The sequence below is a fragment of the Choloepus didactylus genome, chromosome 26, assembly GCF_015220235.1.
Source record: "Choloepus didactylus isolate mChoDid1 chromosome 26, mChoDid1.pri, whole genome shotgun sequence".
NCBI classification, from domain to species: Eukaryota; Metazoa; Chordata; class Mammalia; order Pilosa; family Megalonychidae; genus Choloepus; species Choloepus didactylus.
The window spans coordinates 8,169,935-8,183,705 of record NC_051332.1 but is presented as its reverse complement, the minus strand read 5'-3'; the positions used below and the strand labels follow the sequence as shown (position 1 = coordinate 8,183,705).

The window sequence follows — 13,771 nt, the reverse complement described above, 5'->3', positions numbered from 1 at the left end:
CCTCAACAAAATACTTGCAAATCGAATCCAAAGACACATTAAAAAAATCATACACCGTGACCAAGTGGGGTTCATTCCAGGCATGCAAGGATGGTTCAACATAAGAAAATCAATCAATGTATTACAACACATTAACAAGTCAAAAGGGAAAAATCAATTGATCATCTCAATAGATGCTGAAAAAGCATTTGACAAAATCCAACATCCCTTTTTGATAAAAACACTTCAAAAGGTAGGAATTGAAGGAAACTTCCTCAACATGATAAAGAGCATCTATGAAAAACCCACAGCCAGCATAGTACTCAATGGTGAGAGACTGAAAGCCTTCCCTCTAAGATCAGGAACAAGACAAGGATGCCCGCTGTCACCACTGTTATTCAACATTGTGCTGGAAGTGCTAGCCAGGGCAATCTGGCAAGACAAAGAAATAAAAGGCATCCAAATTGGAAAAGAAGAAGTAAAACTGTCATTGTTTGCAGATGATATGATCTTATATCTAGAAAACCCTGAGAAATGGACGATACAGCTACTAGAGCTAATAAACAAATTTAGCAAAGTAGCGGGATACAAGGTTAATGCACATAAGTCAGTAATGTTTCTATATGCTAGAAATGAACAAACTGAAGAGACACTCAAGAAAAAGATACCATTTTCAATAGCAACTAAAAAAATCAAGTACCTAGGAATAAACTTAACCAAAGATGTAAAAGACCTATACAAAGAAAACTACATAACTCTACTAAAAGAAATAGAAGGGGACCTTAAAAGATGGAAAAATATTCCATGTTCATATTTAGGAAGACTAAATGTCATTAAGATGTCAATTCTACCCAAACTCATCTACAGATTGAATGCAATCCCAATCAAAATTCCAACAACCTACTTTGCAGACTTGGAAAAGCTAGTTATCAAATTTATTTGGAAAGGGAAGATGCCTTCAATTGCTAAAGACACCCTAAAAAAGAAAAACGAAGTGGGAGGACTTACACTCCCTGACTTTGAAGCTTATTATAAAGCCACAGTTGCCAAAACAGCATGGTACTGGCACAAAGATAGACATATAGATCAATGGACTCGAATTGAGAATTCAGAGATAGACCCTCAGATCTATGGCCGACTGATCTTTGATAAGGCCCCCAAAGTCACTGAAAATGGGCCAAAAATTTACTCAAAATGGGCCAAAAATTAACTCAAATTAACTTAAAATGGGCCATTTAACTCAAAATGGGCCTGATCTTTGATAAGGCCCCCAAAGTCACTGAACTGAGTCATAATGGTCTTTTCAACAAATGGGGCTGGGAGAGTTGGATATCCATATCCAAAAGAATGAAAGAGGACCCCTACCTCACACCCTACACAAAAATTAACTCCAAATGGGTCAAAATGGATATATCCATATCCATATGGATATGGATATCCATATCCAAAAGAATGAAAGAGGACCCCTACCTCACACCCTACACAAAAATTAACTCAAAATGGGCCCTCAAAATGGGCCATTATACTTTCAATATAAAAGAAAGTACCATAAAACTCCTAGAAGATAATGTAGGAAAACATCTTCAAGACCTTGTATTAGGCGGCCCCTTCCTAGACTTTACACCCAAAGCACAAGCAACAAAAGAGAAAATAGATAAATGGGAACTCCTCAAGCTTAGAAGTTTCTGCACCTCAAAGGAATTTCTCAAAAAGGTAAAGAGGCAGCCAACTCAATGGGAAAAAATTTTTGGAAACCATGTATCTGACAAAAGACTGATATCTTGCATATATAAAGAAATCCTACAACTCAATGACAATAGTACAGTCGGCCCAATTATAAAATGGGCAAAAGATATGAAAAGACAGTTTTCTGAAGAGGAAATACAAATGGCCAAGAAACACATGAAAAAATGTTCAGCTTCACTAGCTATTAGAGAGATGCAAATTAAGACCACAATGAGATACCATCTAACACCGGTTAGAATGGCTGCCATTAAACAAACAGGAAACTACAAATGCTGGAGGGGATGTGGAGAAATTGGAACTCTTATTCACTGTTGGTGGGACTGTATAATGGTTCAGCCACTCTGGAAGTCAGTCTGGCAGTTCCTTAGAAAACTAGATATAGAGTTACCATTCGATCCAGCGATTGCACTTCTCGGTATATAGCCGGAAGATCGGAAAGCAGTGACACGAACAGATATCTGCACGCCAATGTTCATAGCAGCATTATTCACAATTGCCAAGAGATGGAAACAACCCAAATGTCCTTCAACAGATGAGTGGATAAATAAAATGTGGTATATACACACGATGGAATACTACGCGGCAGTAAGAAGGAACGATCTCGTGAAACATATGACAACATGGATGAACCTTGAAGACATAATGCTGAGCAAAATAAGCCAGGCACAAAAAGAGAAATATTATATGCTACCACTAATGTGAACTTTGGAAAATGTAAAAATGGCTTATAATGTAGAATGTAGGGGAATTAGCAATAGAGAGCAATTAAGGAAGGGGGAACAATAATCCAAGAAAAACAGATAAGCTATTTAACTTTCTGGGGATGCCCAGGAATGATTATGGTCTGTTAATTTCTGATGGATATAGTAGGAACAAGTTCACAGAAATGTTGCTATATTAGGTAACTTTCTTGGGGTAAAGTAGGAACATGTTGGAAGTTAAGCAGTTATCTTAGGTTAGTTGTCTTTTTCTTACTCCCTTCTTATGGTCTCTTTGAAATGTTCTTTTATTGTATGTTTGTTTTCTTTTTAACTTTTTTTTCATACAGTTGATTTAAAAAAGAAGGAAAGTTAAAAAAAAAAAAAAAAAGAAAAACAAGGAAAAAAAAAGATGCAGTGCCCCCTTGAGGAGCCTGTGGAGAATGCAGGGGTATTCGCCTACCCCACCTCCATGGTTGCTAACATGACCACAGACATAGGGTACTGGTGGTTTGATGGGTTGAGCCCTCTACCACAGGTTTTACCCTTGGGAAGATGGTTGCTGCAAAGGAGAGGCTAGGCCTCCCTATGTTTGTGCCTAAGAGCCTCCTCCCGAATGCCTCTTTGTTGCTCAGATGTGGCCCTCTCTCTCTAGCTAAGCCAACTTGAAAGGTGAAATCACTGCCCTCCCCCCTACATGGGGTCAGACACCCAGGGGAGTGAATCTCCCTGGCAACGTGGAATATGACTCCCGGGGAGGAATGTAGACCTGGCATCGTGGGACGGAGAACATCTTCTTGACCAAAAGGGGGATGTGAAAGGAAATGAAATAAGCTTCAGTGGCAGAGAGAATCCAAAAGGAGCCGAGAGGTCACTCTGGTGGGCACTCTTATGCACACTTTAGACAACCCTTTTTAGGGTCTAAAGAATTGGGGTAGCTGGTGGTGGATACCTGAAACTATCAAACTACAACCCAGAACCCATGAATCTCGAAGACAGTTGTATAAAAATGTAGCTTATGAGGGGTGACAATGGGATTGGGAAAGCCATAAGGACCACACTCCACTTTGTCTAGTTTATGGATGGATGAGTAGAAAAATAGGGGAAGGAAACAAACAGACAAAGGTACCCAGTGTTCTTTTTTCTTCAATTGCTCTTTTTCACTCTAATTATTATTCTTGTTATTTTTGTGTGTGTGCTAATGAAGGTGTCAGGGATTGATTTGGGTGATGAATGTACAACTATGTAATGGTACTGTGAACAATTGAAAGTACGATTTGTTTTGTATGACTACGTGGTATATGAATATATCTCAATAAAATGAAGATAAAAAAAAACAATCTTTGAAATCTTGGCTAAATATTATACTTGTATAAAAAGATCCAAATTGTTTTAGTTATGTATCTCAGTAGTCTTTCTGTAAATTTGTGATAACACTTTGACAATTAAGTTGGATGCTCCCCATACATTGAGAATTTCAAAAAAAAAAATACTAAATAACTGAAATGTCAAAGAAGAGATTATAATAGAAATTTGGAGAGGGCTAGAACTCCTCTATGCACACTTTCATATCTACACATAGACACACAGAATGTTAGAAAGAATTTTAAAGAGAGTCTAGATAAATTTCCTCATTCTAAATATGGAGAAACTGAATCCCAGATTGGGAGGTGACTTACCCAAGGGCAAGCACCTAACTGTCAACAGATCCTCACCTCATATTTCCAAGTTCAGTGATCTGCTAGTCTATGAGGTATCTTAACAAGTCCAACCCATTGTTTGGAACCCAATGAGAAGTTTTATTTATATATATGTTGTTGTAGTTGGAGATGGTGATGGTGGTGTGGTGGTGGGTGCAGTTTGTTTTATTACTTGTTTTTTTTTTGAGTACTCAGGTAAAGTAGTCATTTTGGTTGACAATTTAACATTGATGGTATGTACTTGTAACCATTGTTTTCCATTTCCACACTCCAATTTAGCCAATTTGTGGATTGTCTTGAGTGGATAAATTTACACTCCTTTATAAAAACCTTTCATGTAAATGGAATACTTATAGTCATTTTATGAGATCTAAGCATATGTTTAAGTTGGTCTTTTCTTTCCCAATTCCTCACTACCTTAATACATTTCTGCTGTCCAGACTTATCTTTATCATCCCCAGCTAGGAGTATATCCTTCTTTGATATTGCTGAGTAATGCAATCCCTTTATATCCTATATACTTTCTATTCCTTCATTATGTCAACCCTGAGGTATAGTCATTAGGATAAATGGAATTAACTTAATAAACCTAGATGGTGCAAAATAATTTTCATGTTCTCAATATATACCTCTTCCCTACTAATAATGACAGAACACTCAGTTGTCTGATCTGCTTTGATGCCATTGCCACAAAAACTTAAGTATGCTCTATGTCTGTGTGTGCATGTGTGCATATATAAAGATATATTTATACATGCAGATGAAATGTGATCTAAAAGAAAAATAAGTATTATTGCATCAAGAACATTTATGCATTCATTCAACAAATGTTTATTGAACACCACTAAAAATTGAATAGCATGAAATGAAGATACTTACAAATGAAAAGTGACCTCCAAGACTTGAATTTGAAAAAAATCTAAATAGTACTCAGGGAAAATGAAAATAAAACCAGATAAATGGCTTGAGACCAAAGAAGGAAAAGTGAACAATTGAAATTGTAAATTTATATGCAAATAAAAATGAACATTGCCTGAATAGTTATGATAATGATAGTGATGAGGATGACATCAAAAAATGTTTTTTTAAAAAAGACACTTCTGAAACACTGCAAAACAATACAGTAATTACAGAATTGAACCATCAGAGCTAATGTCTTCTAAAATCCAAATATTTTTCATGAGGAATATAAAGATGTTAATTTTAGATATTTTAAGTTAGATATACATGGCCAAATTCTAAGAATAACAAACTGAAGTACAGAAACAACATGTAAACTCCTAACCAGTAGATATAGATATAATATTAAACAAAAATCTCAATCATTACAAAAGGCAAGACCTAAGAAAAATTAAATACAGAAACAGAATGACAAATAGATATAAAAAGTGAGATAGTGGAAATAATTCTAAATATATCAATAATCAAGTAAATAGGTATAACAGATTTTCAGAATGGATACAAGAACAAAATCCAGATAAAACATTTTTTAAAGATATGCCTAAAACATAAAGATATAGGAAAAAATTAAAATGAAAAATTTTATAATAGGCAACTTTAATCAAAATAAAGCATGTATAGTAATATTAATATCAGAAAAAAAGAATGACTTTTAGAGCAAAAACATTATTCAGAATAGAAAGGGCCAGTGTATAATATAAAATATTTAGTTCATCAAATATGTAAATTCTAAACTTCTTTGTACTAAAATTAAAAAAAAGCAAACAACAAAACACACAAAAACACTTTAAAATACAGAATGTGATGGAGAAATAGACCATTAGATTGGGAGTTCTGAACACAGCTCTCTAAAATATTTATTATTAATTAGTTAAGTGATAAAATTGTAAAGATTTAGAAGAGTTGAATAATCAGTTAACTAGATATATATTTCACAGATATAAAATTAAAAAAATTCTGACACCCAAAAATGAGTGAATGTGAATTTTTCTTAAGATTGCATGAAACATTTGCAAAAATTATTGCAACCAAATATTAACAGATTTCAAAAATGGCTATCTTCAAACTCTATTTTGTAATCACACTGTACAATTAAGTTGGAAAGTAATACAATTGCAGAGTTAAAATTATAAAATTACCAAAATTTAAAAAATCTGAAGAACATATGACAAAGGATAAATCATAACAGAAATTTATAAATCATTAAAACTGAATCATAATTAAAACACTACATAATAAAAAACTGATTCATTGAAAAGAGGTATTAAAAGAGAAGTTTATAGATACATATTTACATTTAAAAAAGAATAAAGCCTGGTAAGGAGATGGTGAACTAAGGATACATAGGCTTAAGCCATCTTCTCCAGATATACCCAGGTCTTTCAACAAAGGTCAAGATGCATATTTTAAGAAAAATCTCTTCTCCCAATGAGGAGTAGCAAAAAACTAGTACACTGGATTTAAGACCATATTTCCTCATGCCTTCTAACACAATCATCTGGGATGAAGAGATGTACTCATAAATCTGAACTTCCTTACTCCCCAATGCTCAGATACTAACTACTGTCATCTGCCTGGAATCTTCAAAGACTTATCTTGTTATACCTTTCCTCTTTATTTACCACACACAAGAAAGCCCAGCCTCTCAGCTCATCCCTCATGTACTCCACTCTCATCTCCGTCAGGCTCTGTTCCCATAGTTTCTCCTCTTTCATCTTTTCCCAACTTTTGAGACTATCTGAGCCATCTTGAATTCAAGGTCATTATCAGCAAAATTTGGTATATCTTCAACTTATTTCTTAACCCCAGATCAGGGTTGAAATGATTTCAATATAGTTTATTGACTTAATTCATTATTTAAATAAGGAAAATGAAATTTCAGCTTTACTTCACACCAAACACAGAAATTATATTTTTAAATTTTGAGTAGTGGTTTCAGGTATATTCCCTAAATATTTATGGCTTATAATTTACATAGATGGTACACGTATTTTACTGAATTTATCACAAAGTATATTAAACAAATATCAAAAAGTTAAAATATTATATACCCACATGCATCACCAAATTTTAATTTACAAACAAATTTCATTAGTTTAACTGTACAGAACAAAACTTACAGCAAACTCTTCTTTTATCCATGGGATGAATCTGATATTAGCAAATCAGAAAACACAAAAGAAAGAATATTGGAAGCTAATACAGTGAAAACATCTGCTAGGGATCCATATTATGGAGACTTTATGATAACATCATAAAAGTGAAAGCCAGAGCTGAGCAAGCATCCTATGGATTTTATTTCAGGAAAAGTGGACTATCTAGGCTAATTTCCCCCAAAACTATCTGTTTCAACACATCACTGTCTAAGAGGTACATGATTTAATGAAAAGAATAAATATATTACCAGATTTTGAAAACTAATATATAAACCCATTTCCCCTCCTACCTATAAAAAGAAGAGTGCTCTCTTGATGACCCCAAAGGTCAAATTCTAGCTACTGCTGGAAGATTTATATGCAAGTTGTTGACCTCAGAAGTTATCTCAGGAGGATTCCCAAAGATGCCAAGAAGTAGCAAGTAGAAGTGGAATCCCAGAGGGGAATATCCTCAGAAAGGGAGATAATAATTTGTAGCACTGTACTTCATTGAAATAGGATATTAGGAAAAATAGCTATATTTTATAGCTCACTGGAGTTCACACCAATTATCTGCTATAGGGACTAGGGTAGCACTTTTGAATAATACTGAAAACCATACCTAACAGGTTCTGGGAACACTCTTAACTTCTTATGAAATGGAATTCACACAATTAATTATTCTCATCACTTCACTATCTCTAATATATTTCCTATATTGTTTGTGCTTTAACAATTCACACAGAATATATACAAAAGGAAAAGTTCAATACTGTTTAATTTGCATGATATGTATGAAAAAGATATCTTTCATCTAATAGTTTGCACAATGATGGGATGCCAAAAAGATAGGTAATTAGATAATACCAGGAATAAATGGCAAATGTCTAGAAGCAAAATACCAAGTGCTATGGCAGGTCATAGGAAGAAGAGATTGATAACATACCAGTGACAACATAGCCTGATATAAACAGTAAGTATATGTTAAATAAATAAATGACTAAAGAACATATAATTTACTATTTCTATCATGCCTCCTATATTTGGAAATATTTCCTAAAATTGTGTTCAAAATTAAGTGCAGAAAAGACTTACTTCAAAATGTAATTATGAAAAAGTACTTTGCAAATAATATTTGATATTCACATACACACAAAAAAAACAAGAAAACAAAAACAAAAACAAAAACAAACCACGAGATGGATATCATTATCCACATTTTTTGGGTGAATGAACAGATGCTGAGAGGCAACTTCTCTAAGCTTACCCAGCCAATGAATAAATAATAAATCAGATTCAAACCCAGGTCCCAAGAACTTCAAAACCTATCCAACAATCCATTTCCAACCACAACATTCTGTCTCAATGCAAAGAGAACAATTTGCTAACAGACAATTTGCTGCAAATGTTTTAACACACATCTTGAATCCTTTCATGGTTGGTGAGAATAGAACATGGCCCCCAAATTTTTATTTATGCATCCTAAAGGAATTTATGAACTTCTGCTCACAGCCCACAGACAGGACTTATCAGTGAGCCCAAAGTGTCAAGAGCATAAAGGGAGTGTGTTATTTTCTGGGATTGGAGCTTGCCTGGTCCCAGTAAATGTCTGTTGGCTGATGACCACAAAACATCTTCCCTGTCTGAGCATAAGTGGAGTCCTGAAATCATAACCCAGCCTATGGAGTGAGTTGCTATCCCAGGAAGGAGGGAACACAGAGTCAAGCCCAGCAGAAACTTTCAGCAAATGACTGCTTGTTACCTACAGAGCACAAAAGGTCCAAAAGAATAGGGGAAAAGATTCCATTGTGGCTAATCTCCCAGGAAGTCCAAAATGGTTTGGATCAGGACCAGTAGATGCCAGTTGTGCACCCCCCTTTGCATTGTAGAAAAAAGATAAATTCATGCTGCATGAGGAGGGTATTTATCCACTTCAGGTGGAGGGGGCCCTGCCACTGAGCCAAAAGCATCTATCAAGCAAACTTGGTGCAGAACGTCTGCTCTGTCAAGCAGCTGGGACTGATTGTTCCTAGTTTGGGGTTCAAGGTATGGTCAGGCCATTCCATTAGACCTAAGATCTCCTCCGGGCTACAGAATGGAAACATATGGAAACATTTGCACACAATAGAAAAGGAGAAGTGTTGGCCTGTGCTGGGTGATGCCACAGAGGCTGTGACTTCTGTTCAAAAAGGCTACTTCATGAATTTTTAATCACCAGTCAGTCTTGGCATGTGGATACATCTGTTCACCAGGGAGTGCTTTCTATGGTAATTGTTGTACCAGTGTTTGAAATAAGTCACAAACTAAAAAAGGCTTCTGATACAGAAGAGCTTACTCCACCAGAATGTTTTTCAGACCTTCCACAATTTTCAAGGTTTTAAATAGGAATAATAATAGTCTTCTAATGTGATCAAGTCATTTTTAGATGACTTAAAGATGGGTTACTTCTGACAATAGTGAAGGCATTGTATGCCTGATAGCTGTTATGCACATTATTCTGACTATTAATAAAGGTAAACATAAGAGCTCAAATATGAAGTTGGTTGCACAGTTCAGAGAAAACTGAAGACATTCATTGGAATTACTCTGGAAGAGAATAGCTTTGAAAGATTTCTCCATGAATCATCAAGAACTTTGGCTGAAATTTTGAATTCATAGCCAAGCAAACATCTTTCAAACTGTAAAATAGAGAAAATGGACTTAAATAAAATATTTGAAATTAAAAAAAAAAAGTCCTGGAGTGTTCAGGACTTCCCCAGCATAGCCTTTTATTTTCTTCTTTCCCAGGCTGCCTAGTTTATGTTTCTGTCAAATTTCCTGATTTCTTAACATTTGATAATCTTTAAATATAGTAATCAATATGAAGATGGAAATGAAATGATGTTTTTGAAGATAATAAAACTGTAAGTTGTTTCCCATATATAAAGTGTGATTATAAATCTATCTCCAGCAATATGCATTGTTACAAATATTTATTGCTCATAATTTGTTCCCTGAAATCCTTTCAATAGAGTTCAACATAAACTCTTATCTGTGTCCATTCAATGAAAAAGGTCATGTAGTTTGGGATCATTCATGTCTGACACCAAAAAAATTTTTTTATCAGATTTCTGATGAGAAAGACTTTCCTCAAGGGGCTAGTAACAGACAATTTTTCTGATGTATAGAATATGATAAAGAGTTCGAACATGATTTTGCTAAAGTAAGGTGTTCATCTATTGTTCTGCCTTGATTACATGTTAGGATGGGAGAATGGAAGATGACAGAAAAAGCTTTAATTGGCTATAGCTAATGGCAGAGATAGAAAGACAAATAGGTTCTCAAATTCCTACTCAACCAATTTGAGTTTAGCATCATCTCTGTGTCATATACCATGCTATATTGGTAAAGATAAAAAGATGAATGGACATGGCCTTTTCCTTCAAGAAATTCCTAGAATAGTGGAAGAAACAGATGCATGTACAGATAATCACAGTGCCATATTGAACACATGCAATGATAGATTTATAAATCTCTGGGTCAGCCATGTTGTGGCAACCATGAAGAGAGACTGAATGCATTAGGGGAGACTTGCTGGAGGGGCAATGCCTCAGATATATCTTAATTGTAAAGGGAAATGTGGAAGGAACCTAGAGTTTGATAGTAGAAAATCTAATGGTTCCATAAATTTCCCTTTTGCTAAATAACAATAACAGTAATAAACTTGATTAAGAAAATTACTTATTATCTCAGTCCAACCTGAAGGAATATTGAGCACATACCAGGCAGCAGCAACTAAAATATGGACATGTAAGGAAAAGTGTTACAGTCTGTTTGCCTAGTCAACTCTGGTAGCCTGCAGCATCATCCAATAAATGAAGGGAGCACCTTTCTGACCACAGCTCCTATTTTTTTCTCCCATTTGTTAACCTCTGCCACATTACCTTTCTTTCTGCTACTCTAACATGCCAGATTTCACTCCTGAAGCTCTGTATTCGATATTGTTTCTGCTGGCTATGGTTCCCCAAGATCTGCTTATGTTTTCTTTCTTCTCGTCATTTAGGCTTCAACTCCAATGTCACCATTTCCTTCCCATCCATGAAAACTAATGTATTGTCACACCTCTCACCTCTGATCCTACCACTTCATTCTCTTCCATGTCATCCTACTCTACCTTTTCCTCAGGACTTACCAATTCCTGAATTATTTTAATATTTCTTTGCTTAGATATCCCATTGGCTGATTGCCACCTGTAAAAAGTAATAAAGGACTATTCTGTCTTGTTTTCTGCTGAATCTCCAGTTTGATATATGTTGACTGGTAATCAATATATGTTAAATAAATGAATAGTTTTAAAGAGATGATAACAATGATTATCTGTAGATAACAGCTTTACAACAGATGTTGGGAGCAACCAATACAGAAAATAATAAGGCAGAGGCTCCCCAGAGGGAAAATGTGGCAATGATAGATCACTTATCAACTTTGACCCAATTAAGATGAGCTCTATAGTTCTCTGCAAGAGTTTGGGGAAAAGTAGAGTAAGATAAAGGAAAAGTGGAGATAGTTATTACCTCTCTGAAAATAAAATTATTGTTCAAGAAGAGGATTGCATCCATAGTATATTATCTAGCCAAATAATAATTGCAATAAGTAATTTTTAGTTAAACACATAAATGTAAAATCACGGAAAAAATACTAGAACACAAAATAAAATTTCAAATGTGACTTCTTTAAGGGTTAGGTTGTTCATTTTGTGATATGTATTTCTGCTTGTTTCGATAATGTATAAATTGATGTTGTTTCAGGCAGAAGAGTCTAATTCGTTATATAGAGACAGCAAACTCAACATATCATAGTAGTTTAGAAAATAAAAGGTTTATTTCTCATCCACTCTACATGCCCAATGTGAGTTGGCTGAAGGTTCTGTTCCACCTCTTTATCAAGACCCAATACCATCTTAAATCTTGCTGATACCCATGACACATTTTTTTTAAAAACCACTTGAGGAATTTCTCATCACAATTAAATGCTCAACTGAAAAGCAGCACATGTGAATTCTAATCTAACTCATTTTCCAGAAATCACCACAGGCCCTCACATAACACCAAGGGAACCAGAGGTTTAATCCTATCATGGGCCTAAAAAGCAAGGAAATAAAAATATCTGGTGAACAACCCAAATGACTACTATTGCACAAAAATTATTGTAAATAATTTTGTTTTATACGTTTTGAATTTTTTAAAGAGTTAAAGTTAAAGGTAAAGACACATGTGTTCTCCTTGGTGTATCATATTTCTCATTTCACCATGAAGTCCATCCTCAGTACTGAAGAACAGGACTAAGAAAAGGTTTTGGTCACAAAGAAGAGAGACTTTTTAATAAAGCATTGTTTTTTCCTGAAAAGCTCTTTGGTTAATGCCTTCGTCACATCTTTATTTCTTAGACTATAAATCATAGGGTTCAACATGGGAATAATGGTGGTAAAAAAGATGGCAGCCATTTTTCCCTGTTCCACAGATTCGTTTGAGGAGGATCTGAGATGCATGACAAAAAGAGTTGTATAGAATATAGTGACAGCTGTCAGATGTGATCCACAAGTAGAGAAAGCTTTCAGCCTTCCCTGTGAGAAGTGGACTTTCAGGATAGCAGGAAAAATATAAAGGTAAGAAATAAAAATGATGAGGAGGGACAAAGAAATGTTGCATCCAGCCACAACAAATATTGACATTTCTTTGTTGTAGGTGTCAGAACAAGCCAGCTTAATCAGTGGAGGGTCAGAACAGTAGAAGTGATTAATTTCATTGGGACCACAGAAGATGAGATTGTAAGTCCACATGGTCTCCATCAGCCCAGTGAGTACTCAACGCACATAAGGCACCATGATGAGAGATGTGCAGACACTCTTGGACATTTTGCTGCCATAAAGGAGAGGTTTGCAGATGGTCATGTACCAATCAAAGGCCATCACAGCCAGGATATAGACCTCAACATTGATCAAGGCAATAAATAGGTAACACTGCACCAGACAAGAAGGATAGGAAATGGTTTTCTTATCTGATAAGAAAGTTTCCAGCATCTTTGGTGTCACACTGGAAGAGAAGCACAGATCCACAAAGGATAAGTGGATCAGGAAGAAGTACATGGGCATGTGGAGTTGGTCATTGACTTGGATGAGCATAATCATGTCAAGATTCCCTGCCACTGTGACCATGTAAACTGTCAGAAACAGCACAAAGAAGAGGATCTGCAATTCCAGGTGATTGGTGAGTCCCAGGAGAATATATTCAGTCACTGTGGTGAAGTTTCTCCTCATACTTTCCTTACTTGAGTGATGAGAACTTAGTACCTATTTTGGATTTTGAAATAATGTAAGAAATGTTTTTAAAAATATTACTTTTACAGTCTTGAACTTTTTCCTAAATTCCTTCTCTTCATTCCCAGTATTTTTACTCATTCTATGTCTACTGGACTTCATTCTTGATAAATTCAATTTCATTGGAAGCTGGCAGCATTCAAAGCAGTTCTCTGCCTTTTGTCATATGCATCCCTCTATTACACTTGTTTTATTTTG

General features: G+C 35.2%; 2 pseudogenes; one reads left to right on the top strand and one right to left on the bottom strand.

Moving 5' to 3' along the window:
• The first annotated feature begins 8,047 nt into the window (after positions 1-8,047).
• Positions 8,048-9,876, top strand: LOC119520722 (annotated as a pseudogene).
• A 2,662-nt stretch (positions 9,877-12,538) lies between these two features.
• LOC119520721 lies at positions 12,539-13,516 on the bottom strand (annotated as a pseudogene).
• Between the last annotated feature and the right edge of the window lie 255 nt (positions 13,517-13,771).